Source organism: Hermetia illucens, chromosome 1 (genome assembly GCF_905115235.1).
Source record: "Hermetia illucens chromosome 1, iHerIll2.2.curated.20191125, whole genome shotgun sequence".
Taxonomy (NCBI): domain Eukaryota; kingdom Metazoa; phylum Arthropoda; class Insecta; order Diptera; family Stratiomyidae; genus Hermetia; species Hermetia illucens.
This window is the reverse complement of record NC_051849.1, coordinates 70234241-70258245: the sequence shown is the minus strand read 5'-3', so window position 1 is coordinate 70258245 and position 24005 is coordinate 70234241. Positions and strand designations below refer to the sequence as shown.

General features: G+C 37.2%; 1 protein-coding gene across 2 annotated transcripts in view; it reads right to left on the bottom strand.

Moving 5' to 3' along the window:
- Positions 1–24005, bottom strand: part of LOC119652732 (serine/threonine-protein kinase N) — a 263540-nt gene that overhangs the window by 151567 nt on the left and 87968 nt on the right. The gene's annotated exons all lie outside the window — the stretch shown is intronic.

Here is a 24005-nt window from a genome sequence, read left to right as displayed (position 1 = left end):
ATTTCCTCGATCCTTCGTATACCTGATCCGGGGAAAGCCTACTGTGGCGAGTTTCTAAATATATGCTCAAACCATTCCACGATTTTGTGTACCACTTCGGAAAATCCGTCAAAGTCTTCGCCGGGCTGTTGCAGTCGTTTCCGAATTTAGTCCCGCAGATCGTATTCGGAGCGATGATCTTTGAAGCGGTACCGCAGCGCGATAATTCCCAAATCAGTCGACTATAGGACCAGTAATGATGTCAGTACCAGTCAGCAGCCAAGTGTTTTAAAAACATGCGGGTGTGTCAGCATAGCAATTGCAGGGTGTCACTAAGGGTGGACCGCGCTAGTGGTTCCTCCTGAAACAACACTAGGTTGGTTGCACTGGGAAATCCTTTGAAGATGGATCTTGGCAAGAGGACAACACACATCCTGCGGCTCCGATCTAAAAATGGAGAAGTATCCGCTGCTACAGTCTTCAGGCAGCCAGGACAGCCCGTTTGTCCAGGACCATCCATATTAATCTCCGTTTTCTGATACTATAAATGGTAAGATTTGCTCGGACTTCTAATTTAAATTCCAGAACCTACTTTCGAAAGGAAGGAAAGAGAGAAAAAATAAGAATGAACCTACACTCAATAAAAAAATGGAATAAGCCTATGTTCAAATAAAATCCAGCAAAAATGAGCCTACACTCAACTAAATAGAATTAAAATTAAAAATTTTCAGTTATTCCTCCCAAAGTACACTGAACCTGGAGACATATCCGCAGATATCCCTAGCTGCCCTAGGTGATAGTTTAGCCGACAGTGACCAGTGGAGTTTTTTTTGTTGAGGTTTAAGCAATCCTTCCAATCTCTATCCGATACATCAAAAGGAAGTTGTGGGCCGGAATAGACTACTTTCCATTGATTCGAACCAAACGAATGTTGGACCATGAACTTAGGAAATGTTTGGCCTCACGTTAGGCGCCATTTGCAATAAGTTATTGAGATTCGCGATGGTCAAACAGCACTTGAGTTGCCGAAGACAACCCAGAGGGGAGAGCTATCCCAAAAAACTAAACCTGAAAGTCTGACCGAAACTCCATCGAAGTGTTTCGTCGACACGCACTTGTTTATCACTAAATACATTCTCTGGTCAGATTGTCCCTGGCCGAAACAATGCATACTACATTGTGTTTCTGGCAGAGCAAACTGACACATTCACCTTTGAAACTGAGAATACCAATTTTTTCAAAGATCAGCGCGGACGATTTAGTTGAAACTGTCATTTCGATCTGCCAATAATTTTGCATCGATATCGTAAGGCGTGACTTCTAGTTGAATTATCATAATTCTAAAACTATTTTTTTCAATAGAATACGTCAAAAGAAAAGCAGAAAATAAGAATGCCAATTTTGAACTAAAACCGTTGCGACCTTGTTTTGGAATTTCCACTCCGAATAAAGGTAGTTTGAAGATGGCTGTTCTTCCTTATAAAATTATCTATCTACATCGATTCACTTATGTACATGCCATATAGACACTTGTCTACTTTGAAATAATTAACACTTGCCTTCTCTTTTCGCTAGTAATATTTAGAAGCAACGCGAGATTTCACTTAGACTTCTTTACTTTCAAATAAATCTCTAACGTACAATATGAAAAATAGCCTCGTAGAAAACTATTCTATTTTAGAAAAAATCCTACCGTCATCGTTCTTTTCCATTATATAGGGCTCTGACGAAACAATTTTTCATACTGTAAAGTGTTCTAGATTATTCCGTGACTTGCTTAAGCAGAATTTTTTTCGAATCACAATCATCACTTACGCTGATTACACCTAGCCATTTGGAAAAAAAACTACCTAAATTCCTTTTAGATGAATATCTTAATCGCAAATCAATCCTACAACCAAGAGGTGCTAATTTTGTTGTCAGTAAACTAATTTGCCAATTTAGTGAGTAAATCAATTTCATGTGAATGATTCGTCTGTGAAATACCTAATTTTGTTACCCCGTTCTTATCAAGCAGTAATCTCACTCGTGCACCATCAAGTGTACACTTCCGTTGAAAACTCGAAAACTAAATACCCTACCAGCCATCCAAGATATTTCAAGTCACCATTAGCCTTAATATCACTAACAGATCTCAAAATACGCTATTTATTCTCTTAACCCAAATTGCATTTAATAAAAATAGCGGAAGAACTGGTAGTACATGATGAAATGTAATTGTGAATTTCTTTTATGGCCACACGAACGAGTACTATCTATCGCACTATCACTGAAAGAAGTACAAACTACATTTCGATGAATCTTTCCTTATGGGTGAGTTAAAATTTCCCACATTCCGATGATTTTTAATGTTCAAGATATAAATTTTCAACGAAAAGTGGAAAGAAAATTTCAGATTTTCAACGATTGATTTGATGTAATTTTAGGTTTGCAATACTTTTGCAATTATATTTCAGACATACACAGATACAAAAACGTTGCGGATACCTAATGGTTACTTTTTTATCAAATGTTGAATCTGAAACTGGTTTTTCATCTTAAAATCGCTTCGTTTCTTGTTCGAGCTCGTATTCATCATCCAAGTTAAGATTTAATTTTTATATGGGTTTTGGCTCTTTCTCTCCAAGCGTCAAATCAAGATTTTTGTTGGTCTTTGCACTTTTCAAGTTCGTGGACACTTGTTGAAACAAACATGCAGATTCAATGACCACCAAGTATGCGGCGTTAGGCTAGCAATTTTTTTTTCATTATTCGGTTGTTCTACTTTAAACACGGGGTGAGTAAAAAATAGTGGCATTCAAGAAAAGTAACAATCGTAACCAAGGTTGCTCAAATTACATATAAAATTTATAGTAAAATGATTGATTCATTTTATGTATGTTATAAAATCTATATAAAAGCAAGATACTGGCATTTAACAGTTATAATAACTAGAGTGGAATGAAGTCTAAATCTAAGACACGTGAGTAGTTAGACCTATTACTGGCACTTAATATGGAAGATTTTTTGAATAGCACAGTACATAAATTCATACAACCTCAAAATGGAGACAAAATTTAGTTTGAGAACACCCTGTTCAGCCTATGTTACTGGCGATTCTTCATATAGGCAAACATTTTCTAAAATACTCAAGAATGATTGATTTCTGTTTACTTAGCCTGACCTATAAATGGGAACATGTTATTGTACCTGTTTACGCAATTAGGTACTCGAAAACCTATTTAAGAAATGGCAATAATACTTTGAAATGCCTCCTACAAACAGTCCTTGCACTTGTTTGGCAATTATGAATATTTTTTGATGATTTCATCCATATCGTAAATAAATGATGTTGGAAAAAACTGGCCTTTTTGAGAGAATTGTCTTGGCATTTCAGGAGAAATACTCTATTACATTATTACAATTAAACTAGAAAGATGTTACCGATTCTTTGCTGAATTTTCTTTTATTATTATTTAACCATTCCGAATCTATAATAATCTTTGTCATAAGAATTTCATAAAAATTGCATTAATGCAACCAAGCTTCTTACCTAGCAAAGGAAAACTCCTCAAACCATTTAAAAAAAAAGCCATCTTATTACGGCGGCTTTTGCCCAGAGAAATTCATCATTTAGAAGTAATACAGTGAACCTTGAAGAAGAAAAAGCTAATAATTTGTGGTATTTCGACAATCTAAGTCTAAGTTTCTAAGTTCTGCGCAAGATAATAATATTAAGGCTTTACAAAAACAAGCCCGAAAACCGTACGCCGTAGCTGGTCCCCGGTTGTGAAAGGAACAGGGATAGATAGCTTCTGAATGGCTGTACGCCATTCAGGGAGCTAAAACCACACCTGGCAATTAAGTATAAAATTCAAATCCAAAAATGAGAAGGAAAAATTTGACGTCCGGTACAGATAATCCGTGGATTCGTCAGACTTGGTGACTGGGTTGGGCTCCCATAATGGACAGCAGAGCATCGAAATCGCTAACCGTGGGGCGATTCAACGTCTAGGCGCTACGATGACCAGGAACATTGCTCCACCTGCTGCAGCTGTTTCGCCATAATCTGTGGCGATCACTTCAGTAGATTCGCGTAGACAGCGGATAAAGTGGACTCAGAAAATAAACTTCTTCATCATCCGCTCCTATCGCCCCTTGTTGGCCAAGAGATTCGTCCAGTGTTTCCTGCAACTCACACACGTGCCTGTGTAGCAGGTCGCGGAAAAGTAACGCTACACTACTCACAGCGATACAGTCCCGACCGTCAGGTTTACAGAAACTATGCCATCTCTAGTGAGACATCCATAGTTGAAATTCTGGATACTCTAAAGCAGAAACTATCTGACGTATGCAGTCGGCTAAGACGGTATGACGAAAGTCACTCCAGACGTGCTCAGAATGCAGCTTACACGAGGAACCAGCGGAGATTTTTCAGATCACTCAACGAATCTCATTAGAGCGTCCAAGCAGGACAGTTTTCGATGACGCAAGCAAAAGAATATTGGGGTGGACTTTGTGAGTTACCCGCCCAACAAGCTAAGCATGCCAAGTGGATTACCCCCGTGCCAATACGCGGACACAATACCGATTACTTGCTTACCCTCTATAAATTCATAACGTCCATCATTACTGGAAGGGTCAATGCGCACCTCGAGACCAACAACATTCTGTCCGAGGAGCAGAGGGGCTGCCGAGTTTGATCAAGGGGTTGGAAAGAGCAACTCATTACCAACTCGGTATTCGTAGGACAAGCAACTAGAGGCCAAAGAAACCTCTTTGGTTGCAATATAGATCATGCCAAAGCTTCCAACAACGTCCCGCATATCTGGCTAATCGATGTCCTACACCTGCATCGCATTGATCGTAAACTAATAAGGTTGTTAATAAGGTTTTAGCGACAGTCATGGAAGGGTAGCCAACGACCTTATCAGTGTGCTCATCTGAGGGTATCAAATCCTCAGAACCTGTCAATATACGGAGAGGCATTTTTCAGGGGGATTGGTTGAGTCTCCATTGGTTCTGCATAGCACTGAACCCCTTTTCATGGCTACTTTTGCAAACAAATACGGCCTACGTATAAACTGCGAACTAACACACTTGATGTACTTAGACGACTCAAGCATTGGTGACTTACAAGCTATGACCGAAACAGACTTCCACAAATGCCTACCCATATTCGAGTTGCGATCTGAAGGATGCTCTGCTGTCCGAATTCCTGCGACGTGTAAAGCTAGTACTTAAATCGCATCTGTCGGGAAAGAATAAAATAAGCGCACTGAATGTATTCCCTATCTCTTCACTGGCTTAAGCATTCGGAATATTGCCGTGGACGAAAACCGACCTGGAAAACGTTCAGCGGCAGATATGAACTTCTATATTGAAATTCTGAATGCATCATACAAACATCGGAGGGCGTGGTTGACGTGGCCGTACAACATCATCGCCAAGTCGACTCGCTGCGCGCTCATTTTTACAGCAAAGAAGAGGCGAATCCCTTGCATGCAGCTGCTGTAGAGTAGACTGTGGACTGACTCCACTTGAAGGATCGATCTTTCAATCCTCTGAATGGCGTCAAGTCCGACCAAGAGCGGATCGATGAATGAAGGACGAAGACAATGCACGGTAAACACGTTAATCGCATTTGGTAAACATTTGCCGATTTGCATTTCTCGAACAGATGGCTGTGTGCTGTGGAACTCTTTACTGCGACGGAGAGATTCATGTGCCATTCAGGACGACGCGGTCGCCACCCGAGCTTCTAAAAAACTGATAATGAAAGAGCGAGTGGAGAACAACCAATGGGTGGTTCAGCGTCCAAAACGTTGAACCATCTCATTTCTGACTGCACTGTAATAGCACCGGTGCAATACACAAAAAGGTATAATCCTGTATGTAAGATGATTCACGAAAACCTTGCATACAAACATGGGCTGATCACAGCAACATGTCCGGTTTACCGTTATGAGCTGCAGGCAGTATTTGATAGTTCTGCTTACAGCGTGTATTGGGACCGACAATTTCTAACTGATCGCCGTATATCGTACAACAAGCCTGACGTGCTGCTATTTGACAAGACGGGTCATTGTCATTATTTGCTTTTTAGAAATATAGAACGACATACCATAAGTACGTAAATCACGAATATAAAAAGGGGAAAGGAAAAGCTGACATTACATATGTATGTTAAGCAACTGAGAGAGTTCCTCCAATCTTCAAATTCCCCTAAATTGACTGCCATTATTTAATTAAAGGATAATTTCTTCCTAGGAAAAAAAATTATAATTGTTCTACCAAGAATCTACTTAGCTTTTTTCTTACACTTGTCTTCCATAATTGCACAAAGAAAAAAAATGAAACTGTTTCAAGTAACTGTTACTGAACTATCTTGAAACTAAATCGCACCTCGCAAAATTAATCTCTAGATTTTTCGGATTATAAAGAATTTAAGCTTTCCATCTTTCTTTTTACTATTAGGAACAGCTTGTTTCCATTCTCTATTGTTGTTACCAGCAAATTTTGGTGTTCATTGAAAAGATGTTATCGACCTGCTGATCTCGCCCAACACTCTTCCCAGCAACATTATAACACTCTTAAATGATTGATTTAAGTGTGTTAATCATTGCTTGCAAAGAAACTCGCATTTATATCAAAAATAACACAAAAAACTACCGCGAACTGACTGAACAATTTAAAAGCAAGAAAAAAAAATTTATTGATGTCAAGAATGAATCATGTGTACTTTTGAGGTTTAGCTTAATTTATACCTAGAACTGATGAAGAAATTGCAACAATTTATTCTAATTATTAATTATTTGACGTCATTGAGGGAAAGTATGGAAATTATTGGTTCTTTTGGGTATTGGAAAAGCGTTTGATCTATCATGGTTTTTCGATAGCTGAATGGAACGAAGGTCGGAAGTTGAGTTTCAAATGACCAGAAATTAAACAAAGAAAGTGAAAGGTTTTTGAGGTCAGTCTGAAGGCGTTGTGGCAGTTCAAACCACCAAGATAGAGATTCATATGTAATTGCTGGCATGAAATAATTTGATTTAAATGATGGGAAAGAAGATGAAAAATTGGGTAAAAATCGCGAAATTGATTTTTGAGGTCGTTTTTGTAAGTTGGATGATTTTGAAATGTAAATTAATCAATATTTTCATTTTTCTCGAATGTTAGCAAACTTTTTTATACAGCAGTTTATTCGAATTTTAAAATATTGGTTATATATGAAGGAAACACGCCTTGCGTCAGGCGAGAGATCCTAGACTCTTATGTGTAGGTTAGTTTAAGTTTCGGTGGAACCTTTTAAGTCGAATCATAGATTTAACGTTAAGGACATTGCTGGAAAAGCTGCTGAAAACTGCCCAAGATAAGAACAGGGATCCGAAAACTCTTCAACCAGACGAAACAAATCTGAGATTGACCAAGGTGCAAAAACATTCTGCAGGCGTATAGCAACGCGAACAGGGAAGAAATGCAAAAGAATTTTTGAAAATTATGTGAAAGGATCGAAGAAACCACGGATAATCCAAGATGAACGAGGGCTTGGCCAAGGAGAGAACAATCTTCTCTGTCTGGCTGAAAAGGAGAGATAAAACATTTATCGAAAATGAGAAGGATAGGGTGCACCAACTTCTCAAAATGCATTTTCAGGACCACCCCCACGGTAGAGGACACCACCATTATATCTGACACCCAAAAACAATAGACAGAAAGGGGAAGAAGGAAAACTGGAAAATAGCTAAATAGATACGGTCAGAAGTAGAGTGAAAACTTCTAAATTATTGAAATTATCCAAAGTAGCTGGTATCTGCCGAATACTACTCCAAAGGGCTATGGAAATATTCAAGGACAGTTTTCGCTCCGAGAGCGGGCAAAAAGAAAACTGCTCATTCTAAATATAAACATTGGAAAAGGCTCTGTACAAATACACTAAAACTGACGATCTACCGTTAATCTTCCGCATCCATTCCAAGATCAATCGAAACTGCCCTGTATCAGTGTTGAAAAATTTACCAGGGGACTCAATAGATTCCAAAGAAATAGTTGTACTAATATTGAAGGACCTTTCATCAAGACATCGCATGTGGAAATACAAAACAACCGTATCTACAAGAAAGTGAGAATGGTCAAAATGCTAGGAAACGGAGAAGTAGACAGAATTACCAGCAGGTTCCAATTTTATTATGAATACAGCCCAAAATTGTGTGTTAGTAATGTCTCTTGGTTAACAGTTCCAAAATCAATTTTCATTATAGTTAAAACTCTGCAGGAGGGATTTCAATTAGGGATAGGTTGACAGAACAGATAGGTAAATAACATTTTATATTTATTAGGATGTAATGTCAGCAACAACTTTAACGATCTCTTGAAATAAAGTCGACAGCTGACGGCTATCGTTAACAAAACAGAAGTTAAAAACAAGAAAGACAATCATAGAAGCATAAAACTTTGATTAATTTCAAGCTTCGATGTAAATATGAGATACTAAGAAAATTTTCATCATCGTTTTAGGAAAGAAATATTTTTTGTTGGTATTATACTTCGGTATCGCCTTTTCCTGTCGGGCCAGTTCCATAATTGGATTTCCTGCCCGATCCGTCTTCCATGACTGACCCGACGACCGAGATTATTAAATCTATAATTCCAAAAAACTCGTGGCCATTTATCGGCTATTCCATGATCGGCGGGCAACAAAGCCACCTGATGTTTGCCAAAGTATTTCCAAATGGACACAAAACTGTATGATTAGCCGCCCTTCCACGCGTTAATAGTATCAACCCTATATGCGTCGTTAGCTGCTATCCTTTTTACTTGCAAATAAGTGGGGGTTAGACTTAGGATAGCTATGAGTGCCGTCGTCGGCGTATTACTAATTGCTCCAGTTATACTTAGGCAACCGAGTCACTTAATCTGCGTCAGCAGCTTCCTGCTATTGGCAAAGTTCAGTCTCGCCCGTCAGACGACATTAAAATGGGTTTTTATGATGGATGCATACATCCAATGAATCCATTTTGGAGAAAGTTCACAGGTCTTCCCTATTGCAGTGCAAAACAATCTGCAGGATTTCTGGTATTGTTCCTGGATATGATGCTTCCACGTTAACTTGGAGTCGAAATGTACATCTAAATGTTTTTACCAGCAGGAACAAAAAACTTTCTCCTGGTACCGGAAGAACTGAACGAATTTGATTATACACTTGTCTTTCCACTTGGAATGTGGGAGTGAAATTACCATATTTCACAATATCCGTTGCTCCAAACGATACCATTTAAAAGCGTGCATTGAGCACACTGAGCTTCTTGCTCTTCGTGAATTGCAGCGACACTGAAAGTAGACGAATTTGCTCGAAGATTTGTATAATAATTCGTAAACTACGTTGTTGAGATGTTTCACTACACCAAGCTCAAACTTAAAACCATACATATCGCTTTTCTGATATTTCAGCAGCTCTTGAAGTAGGTTGTCATTCGTTCTCTTTCCAGTTGCGAATTTTGTTCTTCAGATATTTCAGCAGTTCTACTGGCTAACAGTTACCGTATATGTCAGGATATATTGTTCAACGTTCAATTTTTTGGGTGCATTTTTAATAACTTGTAGAATTTCATGCCCATATCCGGAGGGAGTGAAATCTTTATAGTAGGGGAGGCGAAGGCGATTGAGAAAATGGCAGCAGTCGCCTTCTAAAGCGTTAAGGCTCTAGAAATGGGGAATATTTTGGTATCATCAAGGTAAAGTTTGATTTTCCAGCCCCGCCACCGGGAGAGAAATAACAAAGTCCCTCCTTTCTACTTCCGCTAATAACCGATAACGGTTATTTTTTCTTAAAAAGTTAATAATAATAATAATCGTTGGCGCAGCAATCCATGTTGGATCAGGGTCTTGAAGTCTGTTAGAGCACTTCATTCAAGACCGAAACGGTTCACTACAGTATACTGTAGGAGGCAATGTGGTCAGCATTGCGCTCGCCCGAGATTATTACCCTGATTTGACTCAGGTACTCATTCACAGCTGAGTCGAGTGGTGTCCGACGTCAAATCACGATACAAATCCCACGGCCACCAGCGAGATTTGAACCGCGACCTTCCGTACGACAGCCTTGCGCTCTAACCACTCAGCTATCCGGAAAAAAAGGTACCGTGCCCTAAAGAGCTTATTTGTGTTACATTAATTAACTTATGGGTAGGGCAACCACCGCCACGATGTGCAAGACGGATTGGATAGAGCGCTGCGCCATATTCTTCTGCTGGAGGGGCACCTACCTGGCACACCATGGAGATGATTACACCATTAATAAGCTCATTACCGTTATGAAAACAATCCCTTTTCGAGGCGCCATAATTTTTCAACGTAGGATGACCGCTCCGATTCTTAGACGATGTTCTTTCTTCTGGATATCCTCTTTATTCCTTCTCTCTCCAGGGTGGTGCTGACAACTTTAAAATTCACTATGATGATATGAAAGGGGGGAGGTTTTCAAGCGCCATCACTTTTTAATCAGATTAGATGCAATTTTTCGACGGGCTTTGAGAAATAAGTTGTCCATTTATACTTTTTTCTGCTTGGGGGATGGAGTTCAACCCTACCGTTTTGACATGAAAATAGTCCCAATTTGAAGTTCCAGTTAGAGACGGAGGCCTTCCTCCTCCCCTTGAATGTCCCTTCCATTTTTTTTCTTTAACGAGGTATGTTTGGCCATAGATTTTTGCGAGGAGGGTTCATGTATAAGCGTGCTGAACATGCTCTACTTCACCGACAAATTTTCCAGCAACCATATAGTTAGGTCTTTCTAAAGTTTCACTTCAAAATGACATAAATATCTTGAAAAATTGATAACTATTGATTATCATTGTAAACGAACATCGATTGTTCTGCTTTCGCTTTCTCATATCGATTTGGACAGGATGTAGTAATCAATTTCTGCGTTCAACATTCAAATGAAATCGCCTCACCACGAACCATTTCGTATCGTCGCAGCCTTGTCTATTTGCATCCATTTAACTTTCAGTAAAACCTCATATTTCCTTGTTCCTTTCAAGCAAAAAAATAAATCATATCAGACTACTAAGGTCTTTTTTATAACGTGCAGGAATTATACGTTTGTATATCGCTTCTTTTCTAAAACCTCACTAATGAGCTTCCATTTATTTTTACTACATGACAGAAAGTCTTATCGAAAGTCCCATATAATAACAAAAAAAAAACAATCTTGTGACAAGAGAATAAAGTAGATACACCTATTCAGAAGATGAAAACCTTAAGACGACGAAAGTATGTTTACTAAGTTCTGGCCTAAATATTCATCTAAACGGTGACAATTTGTCGGAACCTATCCCACATTCGAAAGCCCAATAGGAGGCAGACATACATATGTAAGTATCCAAAACACATGTTGTAAGATATGTAGATAGATCGAATGAAGGTGACATGAACAACAGAAACCTACATATCTTGCAACTTAAAAAACTCAAAGGTGCGTGACAAGAATTTAGAAATGAAACATTGAACAAAATCTAGCTATGATAAAATAAAATTGAAGGTACTAAAAGAAAACGAAATAAAAATCTCTTTGCAATTGGAGCTTGAAATTGAAGACGTTTTTCGAGCCTGTATTATTAAGAGAGCCGATCACGGACTCATAGGAAAGTGACGATGACATCAATAGAATGAATTGTTCCGTAAAGGAGACATTCGTATTCATTGTGAGAAGAGAAAAGAAGGAAGGGGAGGTATTTGACAGCTTTTGGCAACAACCTTCTTATCAAGTATGTATTGCAAGCAACATTTCAGTATAGCTTCAAGTCGCCATACATTCGCAATTATTTTCTGCGGACGTCATTCATTTTTCCGGGGCGCAAAAGCCATTTAAATCAATGTCCCAATTATTAAGTGCATTTCGGTGTTCAATTTGAAGTTTAGCGTCATTTCTGCTTGTTATGTCAGCTTCTGACGATTTCGTCTACTCAAAAAAACCGAACGAGTTGCTGATTGATCACGTCTAGCAAACTCAATTAAAGATAATCAAATTTGTTCAGTATAATAAAACATGATTGGTATGATTGATTAATCAAAATCAAAAGAAAAAATGCTAATAACAATATTTTTAAAATGCAATATAAAATCAACGTCTGCATATTTGGAATTGTCAACTAAGCGGTACATATTTTCGCGTATGCATAAGTTGTTTGGCAACTAATTACGATTATTATTAAAAATATGATAATGAAACTCCGAACAATACAGTGAAAATTATATTCGGATTCATTTACATTCACTCTCGATAGTTGACACTCGAGAGGTTTTATAGATATCCAACCTTCCCCAGCCAAAGAAAATTTTTATTAGAGACGACCAACTATGAAATTTAAAACAAAAGATATTCAGTTAAGATACAAGAGCAAATATTAAAAGTTGGCGGATATTCTTACACCGTCAATATTGACACTCATAAACCTGGGAATTTGAGGTCAGAGATTTACTTCAGTTGACGATAATAAAGTAATAAATTAATAAAATAGACACTCTGGAGTTATACTTTTTCTGGAAACATCGTCTTTATCGACTTTAGTGACGGTAATGAGTGCGTTTTTGTCTCGCTTTTTTTATTGAATGACATTAATTCTACCTGTGATAATGGGCTTTCTCTCTTACAAGTCAACGGAAAATTAGTCACGGACAGAGTTCGAAACTCAAGAGACTAAGAAAACAGACCTCTTTGGAAATGCAAAACAAAATTGGCCCCTATTCAGAATATATAAGGAAATCGTGAAAAACGCTTTAGAACATTAGAACCAGGAGACCAGTACGCCTGTAAAGGTTACTGTGTTAAGCAGATGCTAATTGCTTCCTCTGACACAGCTGAATTGAGTCTTGCGAAGTATGGTAACATTACAACAACATATACGCTTTCATCCTTACTAATCTATAACTGTCCAAATCTATGGGAAAGCAACTGACCCAACCGTAAATATTTTCTGATGGGAGTACAAGTCCTTAAGGATGAATGAATTCCATAATAACTGAAGCAGATTATTTTAATACAAATGACCTAGTTAAAAACTGATGTTGCTACTGGCAACTGTATAATCATAAATTATTCAGAAGGGTCAATAAGATTCCTGACAACGATCCATGCCTTTTTCTAGATAATGGCGCTTTCAAGAATTGATTTCCAACAAGAAAATTAAGGATGAGTGGAATCTTAAGCAAAAGGAACAATCCAGAAAGTTCAAATTTTCTATTTAAGCCCGATAGTGATTCCATATCCTTATTCAATCTTCAAACCTACCTTGTTATGGTGAGGAAGCTCAGTAAAGAAGATCCTTTGGGCAACTAAAGAAGAAAGTTGAAGTTAAACAGTAATCAAACCTCAAGGTAAGATATCACTGTCGTTCCGAAGACTAAGTGGTCACAAATGTACAAGGCAAAATGAAAACGACGCAATCTGTGCACCAGCTACAATTGGCATCGGCAAGAAGGGACTACCTTCCGCGATAAAACGAATGTCATGTCAGTCAATCATGAAATGTCTAAGAAAAGGAAACTATATAAAAGCCAAAACAAAAATTAAACTTCGTTCGTATCGATCTACCCCCGAGGGAGCAACAGTTTATTGAATAAAAACCTGAGTCAAAGTTCAGATTCCTTCTGTCGACACTTCTGATAGTAAGTTCGTCGTCGTCGTAAGAAGCAGGCGTATCTACATCTTGAGTGCATTTATGGACATCGAAAGCCTCTTTAGATATGCTGCATTCATGATGCGGCAAAACGGAATCGATTAGAGGCTGAATTATAAAAAAATCCACACTGTGATCAGACGAAAATCTATTGAGGCAGGATGTTTTATGACCTGCTCACAGGTAGGAAACTTTCCACCGTTGCTATGGTTCCTGATAATAGACACCTTACTATGGCTATTGGAGTACAGAAAGAACTTTACGTAAACACTTATGGAAGATCTAATCGTAATAATTGTCTGCAAATTTGCGGACATAGCATGAAATCGATTGCGGACAACCTTCCCTGATAGGAAAACTGAACTAATTGTGTTCACTAGAAACGTTAGGTGCGGGGAGTCATACGCTACCCACCTTATCAGGGGTGGAAATGCAGATGATACTAACAAGCGAGTGTTTAGGACTGCAGTTCGGCTCCAAGTTAACGTGGAAACATCATATCCAGGAACAACATCAGAAATCTTGCAGAATGTTCTGTTGCTGTAGGATTGCAATAGGTGAGTTCTGAGGACTTTCACCAACATGTATTATCCGACGCCCGAGGTTGAACTTTGGTAAAAACAAACGGCTGCTAGTACAAATCCAAATGCTCAGTTTCTAACTGCAGCCCGAAGTAGAAATTTCCTTGAAAGAGTGACAATTATCACTCGGCCCAGTTTGTGTACATCATTTGTACCCCGGCTCCCTCTGGCCCTACTAATACCCCGTTCAATTGCGGATGAAAAGGAAAGCAGCTAAGGCCGCATATAGAGACTTGATACCATTGGTGCATGGAAAGGCACCAAACATACGGCCATGCAACCATCTAGAAACACTTGATACTCTAATGCCTGCTGATTATATGGTTTCTTGGATTCTTTTGGAGAAGATATACTTTCAAAATAACGCTATACATTTTATTGGCAACAGAAGAATGTCTGCGACAAAAATTATGAGATTGCATCATTCAAATCCATGACAACAATCAGGAAGTGTTACCAACACTAAATAGCAACGAAATATTAAACCAGTTGAAGAGAAGCTCCCACCAGTTCTATTGAAACTCAGTCGACTGACCCAAACATTCCCAGTGCGCTAAGGCACAGAACAACAATGACATTGAGAAGACTGACAGACTGTTTATCAATGATCTAGCTCTATAAGCAAGCAGAGTCAGCACTTCTTGTTATATCATTTACTGTCAAATCTTCTCTAAAGGGTAGTTACGAAGGTTCACACAACTGAATGAATAAAATTGAATTCCTTCTATTTTTGTGAAAGAACCCAAGCCATCCAGAACGATTCCTGAAAAAAGAGCAAATAGAAACCTTAGTAGGGTTTTTAACAGGACGCTACTCTTTAAACTGCTACATGGGGAAAATTACGGTGGTGGTCTTGGCAATGTGCAGCCAATGTGAGAAAGAGAAGCGACTCTGATTTTAATAGCAGAAGCCCAACCTTCTCAGACCTTAAACGAAGATGCTTCAGAAAGATTTTCCTCAACAAAGAATCTACGAACTCTGCTTATAAATGAAATTCTCAGATTTGCAAAGACCTGCGAACGATGCAGACAGGAGACCAAGCGCCTGGCACTTAGTGCAATCTCTTTCAATCTCAATGAAATTCAATTAACAACCCTTAAAAGTAAGCCATTTAAAATAGACAAGTTGAAAACAAATGTGAGGAGCGGTCGGATGAAATGTTCACACTCCCTATAAGAAGAAAATCCACTGAATATGGAGTATGCAACTCAATGGAAGAGTTAACTGGAACTTTTAGATGCTGTGGTAAGCAATAGACAAAGGGAATTAATGCGAAATTTCCAAAAGATTAGAGCAAATATAGCCAATTCCCCGAGTATGATGGCAGCAAAGTGAACAATTTCTCTACAATGGATTTTTTTAAAAACAAAACTAAAGAATATGGAATTGGATTTCACGTGAACCTGGGTCTGAATCATATCATCACATTCTTTATTTGTGTGCCTGTGAAAAACTCCTCTTTTGAAATACTGTTTAGCTTCGCTGCCACTATTGGTTGAATGAAGCATTGAGGAGCAAATTCTTTATAGACGATGCCTTTATTTGAAGATCAACGTTTTTAAACTTTTTTTTTTAAATTTTTTGTGCATTTGATTTTCTGAACAGAGAATCCTTCAAGAATATTGTGGAAACAATTCAGAAGAATCGGAGCAAAAAAAGGAAGATACAGCAGTTTATGCACCCACGTTTTATTCCAAATGATTCCTAATGTTTTAGACTTCAAAGCGTTTATCCCACAATGCACGCTTTCAAACTCGGTGCCCTCATAACTCCAAAAGGACGTTTAGAAATTTTAAACACTATTTCTGTACATAATATCGGAGGTAACGCTGGGAAATTCTTTTTTTAATTTGTCAATTTTTTTCTATATTTCAATAATTAGCCAATTTTTTCGAAAAAAATCACGCTTCAAAGCGTTCCTAAAAAATGTAAAATTGAAATTTCGAACAACTCTCGCGTTACCTGGGGAAAGCGATTATCTAATGAAAGAACCTTGATTTTTAAGGTTTTGTGTTTACACGAAAGAATCGAGTCGATGTATGTTTTCTTCACATGCAGCATGTGATGCCATTTTGTGTTAAGTTTAAGAGGGGGAAAATTTTTTTTCACAAAATGTTGCCATGTGAGGTATCAAATCAAAGGGTTCAATTAGTACTTTTCGAAACTGGTTCGATATTTGATATCGGGTGAAACACAGTGGAGTGAGGGCTCAAAATATGATCAAACAGTGTAATAGGTTTCGTTCTCAGAATCTACCCAACCGAAAAATCTGAAAAAAATCACAGTAGTGCATCTCTATGAAATCTAGGTCTCAAAATACATCCGGTTCGGACATCCTCACAAATAAAGTTAATAGCAGTATATTTACACATTTTAGAAATTTACCCGGCAACGCTTATATCCATCCCAGAAGTACAAAATTCGGCGTGGGTGTAAGGAATAACAAAATGCACAATTTGGCCAAGCTTGAAGAAAATCCAACTATTATTAGCAAAGCTATAGGGGGCGAAACTGCCATTTTTCGTGAATTTTGTGCATTCTACAACGTTTATAACGTCATCATCACATATCAATTCTTCAATACCGCAATGAAGTAAGTTCATATGAATGGGGTCGCTATGAATTAAATTGTTTTAGTTTTTTAGTCATTTGTATATATATGTACAGTATTTGGAAATAGACAGTTTGTTTGTTTAGGGTGAGGACAATATCTATGTCTGTTATATGTACGTATGGCTTGTAGTTTGGAAAAATATGAAGTATGTTGGATTTGTAGCTAAATACGGATAGAAAAATGTGCGTTGAAGTTTCTTACACAAGATGAATAGAAAGCCTTTATACCCCAAGCGCAAACTTCCGGTATTCCAGCTTGTTATATTTGAAATGATCCAGCATATGAATTATGAGGACCCTGCATTTCTACTTTTTCATTGCGTCATCGCGTTATTTTTTTTAACATTTCTTCATGAAAATTTTACACAGTATTTCTCAAATGTCGTACGTTACTATGCCACTGGTTTCAATCAATAGATTTTAATTGTGTTGTCAAAAAATCATAAAAATGCGGTGAATTTTTGAGGACCCACTCAGGCCTGTTTTCAAAGATTGCGGCAACAGGTAAGTGAAAACACGCTTTCCCAATGAAAGGCATACATCCTACTCAAAAGGACAAACAAATTGGAAATTTGGCTGAAGAAAAAAACATTGAAGAGTACAACTTTAAAGCTGCTCGTCGTCTTATTGAAAGGAATCTGTACCAGAATCTTCAAGATTCCAATATCAAATTTTTGTAAAGATGAAATGAATGGTTTCCAGTAGATAGCAAGAAAATATCTATAAGAATCATAAATATGAGCTTGCGTGTGTGTATTAGGTGGGGCATAGCCTCTCAATGGCTCAAGTGGCTAGAGCGCTGGGCTGTCGTAGCGGAAGGCAGCGGTTCAAATCTCACTGGTGGCAGATAGATTTGCTATCCTGACTGAATGTCGGACACCGGTCGACTCAGCTGTGAATGAGTACCTGAGTCAAATCAGGGTAATAACCGTACTGTAGTGAACCGTTACGGTCTTGAATAAATTGCTCTAACACACTTCAAGGCCCTGATCCAATTGGATTATTGCGCCAACGATTATTATTATAATAGTCTCTGATTACTTAGATCGTAGTGGTCTATTGTACTTGGCTCCCTCGTCTGACGGAATATGCCCGATCCGTTTAAGTATCGCAGGATTTCTGCTAGTAGGCATCGATATCAAAAATCTGATATCTGTTGCGCCCCTAGGCCGAGCATTCACATAGAAAGTGTTTAGTGGATCCCGCTTCCTCATTACAGGATGAACACGTTATCATTTTGTAGAATTCCTATTTCAAACGTACTAGCTGAGCAATGAATTATGGCAAGCAGACTGCCAGCAATATTTCTGCAAGTCCTCCTGATTTTCAACAGAAGAAACTTTATTTCTTTGCGATAGTAAAAGTTTACAGTGTTAAGCAGCGTTTAAGCTGTCACCAGTCATTACGAGAAGCTTTTTCCCAGTTGTTATAGCAATACTAGACATTGCTACTGAAAATTCAAATTGCTGGTCCTAATCTGAGCATGGTGGAAATTAAACCCTCTTTTGCTAAGGCATCCGAGCTTCCATTTCTCTCTACACAATGATTATATACTCAGAGTAGTTCTACCGTAGTTTACTACGTAATAGTTGGTTTCTACTTTCCTGAACTATTTTTTAGGTACCTAAACAACTGCTCAATGACCTCCGTGCAGCTTGTTTATTACCGCAGATTGCGATGCGCCCGCGCTTTAACCACTCATCAAGTGTGGTTGCGGTCCTTGTAATCGCATACACTTCAGCCTGAAGACCAATGCACTTTGTCTCAAGGAAAAAGAAAATTTTCCGGTTTTATTCGAATGGCAGAGGAAATATTGATTTGATTTTAACTTTGAAGAAAATAGTTTCTTTTTTCATTTTTTTAAATGTTACTATCTAACAATATGTTCTTATAATTTCAGATCGATCTGTGTCAAATTGATTGAGATATGATCGTTCAAAGAGAAGCATCTGTTCCGGAAACGACTTGGAAGTTGAAACTTTAAACGCGTTTTCCTACAAATGACATGTTTGAAGTCAGTTACCAAAATTACTCGAAAACTGCTGCACCGAACTTTATGAAACTTGGCAGACTTATTCAATACATAATGTAGCGCCCAGTTGTTTGATTTTTTTTCAATAAGAGATGGCGGGTTTATAGCCTAAAAACGACCGGTTTTTTACAGTGACAAAGCGGACCATTAAATTTGACTGCCCGCCATTTTGTGGAAAATTCATATTTTTTTAAATCCTTCGATAAAACACTAGTTTTAATTGTCATTCAACTAAATCCGTCGACATCTTTCGGTTCAGATGATCCAGTTTGCCATAATTTTGGTCACCGGAAAAGAAAAATAAAAATACAACTTTTTGAAATACAAGTGTGTAATACTTTTCAGTAAAAAAATACTCAAAGTTGTTCAATATATGCACTTTAATATGATATTTTGATCGTTCAGAATAGTTTCGTAGTTTTCTTTAAAAAAATAAAGTGAAAATTACCTATTTTTTGCCCTACAAGGGGGATTAACCCCTTAACTTCATTCATTCTCAAAATTTTCGTATTTAAATTTCAGAAAATTGATGAGTAACGGTTGGGGAACAAATGGATTCACAACATGTCACTACGGTAGAGAAATTTCACCGCACGTGCTCCGCTCGATTTTTTCAAATAAAGAAGAGAAACAAAATTAGCATTCAAAATGAGCTCGATCTTTTATTCTTCCCAAAAGAGACTTAGCATTATCGGGGAAGAGAGAGAGAGAGAGAGAGAGAGAGAGAGAGAGAGAGAAAGATTATTATAATGAATGAAGTGTTTTTCATTTATATAATTTAAAAAAATAGAATAAAATTAATTAAATAAAAATAATTAGCCTAAATAAATAAAAAAAAATTCAAATAAAAAATATTAAATTTGCTTAATAGAAGATCCGACATCAAGTAGATGTGGAGTTAGGATCTCTCATATCTCAAACAAAAAAATTCCGTTTACACTAAAAAACATTTAAATAGGGAAGAAGTTGTACAGATTTCAGTGGGAAATACATAGTCCCGAAGCGCGTTGAAGGAAGGCAGGAAAGTTTTTTTTATGCTTGACACTGAAACTTACAAAATGTAGACAGAACTGGGATCGTCTTTTATTGTGATTGTTACATATTATATAATATGCTAATATGTAACAGAAATAATTGGTTTCGCAACATTCTGCTAACATACCAATAAATTTCACTCTGGAACCCATTTAAGTATTATTTTTTCCAAGAAATGACTCGCTTACTGCCACTTATTACCAGTCGACAAAAAAGAACATTAAAAAATTCATAACGAAGTTGACATAAACCCATTTCACCAGCCTAAAAAATGTTTAAACGCAAAAATTAGAAAACTTGTAGGAACAACCGCAACATGGCAATTTTTTCTATCAACTTAAAATTTCCCTTAAACCTACATACTACCATTCAGTAAGCAATTATAAAGAAAGTTTTTGGATTTATTCAAACAATCTTGAATATCCAATGACAAAATAATTAAACAAGCTTTTTTTTCACTTCCTCCACACCCTCTAAAAAACAATATTTAAATATTAAATCATTAACATGTATTACATATGTATATAGTATCAATCCACGGAGAAAAGCTTTTCTAGTGAAGAGTAGGCACTCAAATCCCATACGGTACCGCAACAACCACTTGCCATTGAGGGGCCCCCATGACAATCTCAACACGCCAACATTAAATAATAGCTTTTTTTGTAATTTTTAATTCTTTTTTTCCTTCCATCAGCTTTGAAGACTAAATATTTGATGTGATGGTGAATGATTGTGAATGAAATGTTATTTGTTTAGTATAGAGAAATATGTGCCGCCCAAATTCTTTTTCTCAACCGTTCAAAAGACAACTTTCATTTTCATTGCGTCGTTTATTAGGAGAAGCACTTGACTGTTTGTGTAAATATACACATATATATATAATTTTTCTTTTAATTTGAATTTGAATGACGCAAGAGAATGGAAATTTCGATGGGAATGCATAAAAAAATGAATGCACGCTCGAAAACAAATACTTTAAATTTGGATAAGATCATAGAGTTTTTTAAGCGCCGTGAGAATGTGGATATTTGTATGAATCCGTTTAAGACCGACTAGTTGGGTAACATGAACCATTCAAAATAATGTTCAATTGTTGGAATGGCTTTAAGGTGAGTGAATGATACCTTTGGGAATTAACGATTCTTTCATCATGATTTGAATTGAATACAAATTACGACATAGTGTCGCGTGCCCAATATTGATTCAAATAAAGAAAAAAACATTGCACTGGACATTAATCCGAGAATTATATTCTTTTCAAATTCCTAGTCCCTGCAGGGATCCTATGGGATCATGTGAAAAACAGAATAAAACAAACAGAAACAAATGATCCATAATTTTTGAAAAATATTTACCATCATTAGCTGATGAAATTCCCAACATTGCAACCATCAACTTCCTAAATTCACAAGTTTTCTATGTTAGGTTGACTATTTGAATTACCAAAATAGCAGATAACAAAAAAATTTACATCCGCACCTTGAAATCGAATCAGAATTCGGAAATATACACAATAGATGTAAAAATATAACATTCAAGACTATTTTTACACGATGAAAGCATATCGGCTGGCTCGCATGTAGGTGTATATATATTAAACTATAATAAATATACAAACTCGTATTTCCTAAATATTCTTCGATGACAAAAGTTTCTTATCGTAAAAGAACACAATTTCCGTAAGAAAGTCATGATTCTATTATCGAAATATTACATAAGGGAAATTAAAAGTTGTATTGACCTTTCTATTTTATGGCGTCAACGGAAAATAAATGATCAGGCGCTTTTCTCAGCTATTTATATCTTGGGGCTGTTTGTTATAGATACACGATCTAATGTAATGTATAACAACCTTTTTAAAATATTTTATTGTTCACAGAAAGAATAAAATGTTCAATAGTTAGTATAGTAGTGAACAGTGAAAAGATATTATTTTGTTTAAAAAAAACCTTTCAATATACAATATTTGGTGATTGCGTTCACTTTAAACTGCTAGGAAGTGTAATAACCTTGAAAGCTATTGATAATTCAATAAAATTAGTAATTTTAGCAATATTATAAAAAAAAAATATTAATCTTAGACAATATAAATTTATAGACTTTGTTTCCCCGTAAATATCATAAAAGAAAGATATATGGTAAATAATGACCATAAAAAATGAAGTAATAACAAATAAACTATTCATATTTAGCGGGTAGATATTGAAATGAATTAGTCGAAATTTGAGCAATTTTCGTGAGCTCCCTTATAACTTATGTATGCAGAGCTAGAATTAGATTGAAATTTGCTCTTAATTGAGTTTCAGTATTTGCAAGCTCGGTTTAAAATGTCTTTCCGTTCGTATTTTCAAATTTTAAGTGATATTGCGAGAAGGAAGATCCAAAATCTCTTCCATAGAACGCAGTTTTTGAGTCATTTTACAAGAACACCTTCTAAGAATAGTAGCATTTCTACTAAAGTTTCTAGTGTAATGCTTCACATTATAGCCTATAATAATAGGGGGAACAGGGGCATCTTTTGATTAATTTTTAAAAATATATTAGGTTGTTGCAGATGAAATGTCGGAAGTGAAGTTAGTTGCGATTTTGATGTGTCAAACTGTCGCCAAGTGGGTCTAGTGGTATTGAATATTAGAGAATGATAGTCCTGCATTTGATCAAGGTGTCCTTCCAGTCTTAAAAGTCATTGTGTTTTTGGAGGAATAAAAAAGAAAAAACATGGAAGTAAGTGAAAAACGCCTAGTTTTCTTTAATGAGTTTAAACTTAGACACGACGCATCGAAAAAATTTGCAGGGCATTTGGAGCTGATACGGTAAACGAACGAACCCCCCAGCAGTGGTTTAATCGTGCGATATGAGCCGCCAAAGTGAGCCACGAGGACATCCGGGATCATCGATCGACAACGACGAGCAGTGCCTAGTGGTGGAATCTGACTCACATGCATCTGTAAGACATATTGGGCGTACATTATTTGGTAATTACCCGGCATTTGCGACAGCTTGGAGAGGTGAAGAAGCTGAATAACATGGCTCTCCCGCAACAGTGACATTTGATGAAAAGTGGATATTGTATGACAATCTTCGCAGATCAGCTCAATGGCTTAGATATCGGAAAGGCTCCAAAACACATGCTAAAACCGAGCCTTCATCCAAAGAAGGTAATGCTAACTGTTTGGTGGTCTGCAGCCGGGGTTATCCACTATTCTTTTTGCAACGTGATGAAACGATTAATGCAGAGAAGTACTGTGGCTAACTCGATGAAATGCTTGGAATATTGCGTATTCAACGGCCTAGATTGCTAAGTTTAGATGGGGTGATACTGTTTCATGACAACGCACGACCTCATATATCCAGAATAACGGCTCAGAAATTAAACAAACTGCAGTATGAGATCCTGTCTCATCCACCAGGTTCACCCCACCTCTTTCTCTCATTGGGATCATTTTTTGGCGGAAAACAATTAATCAATGAAGCAGCTATCAAAGGCTTCCGAAAATTTCTTCACACTAGAAACTCAGACTTCTATGAAACTGGCATGAATGCTCAATGGAAGAAATGTGCCGAATCCGACATTTCATCTGCAACAACTAGTAATGTTAACAATGAACGAATACCTTAAAAGAGTGTTTGAAGCCCAAATTCGAGACTGTGTTATTTCTACTTGGAAAACGCAGTAGAAGGATCGAGTTGTCTGGAAGGGAAAGCTGTATCCGGTAGACTAAAGCTCTAATTGGAAGGAGAATGAGCTCAAGGTACTGACGTCAACCAACTCAATCATCGAACCATCAGATGTCAATTAACTCAATCATCGTATCATCATTGAGGTGTCAAGTAATTTACTTTGGATATTAAAAGGGGAATGCAGGTGACTTGGGGAAAAAGAATGTATGACAAATAACTACAACATAACCGCACACATCTTATTATAAAATTCAATCAAGAGAGGAAACATCACAAGGATTATTTTAAGCGATGCGAAAGTTTAGACAGGTATTCATAATAATGAGGCGGATTAGGTAGGATTCATGACCATACGGTTGGTTGAAGCCATTCTCTACATCTTCACCATTACATACAAGTGGATAAATTCCAGCTGAATAGCGTGTG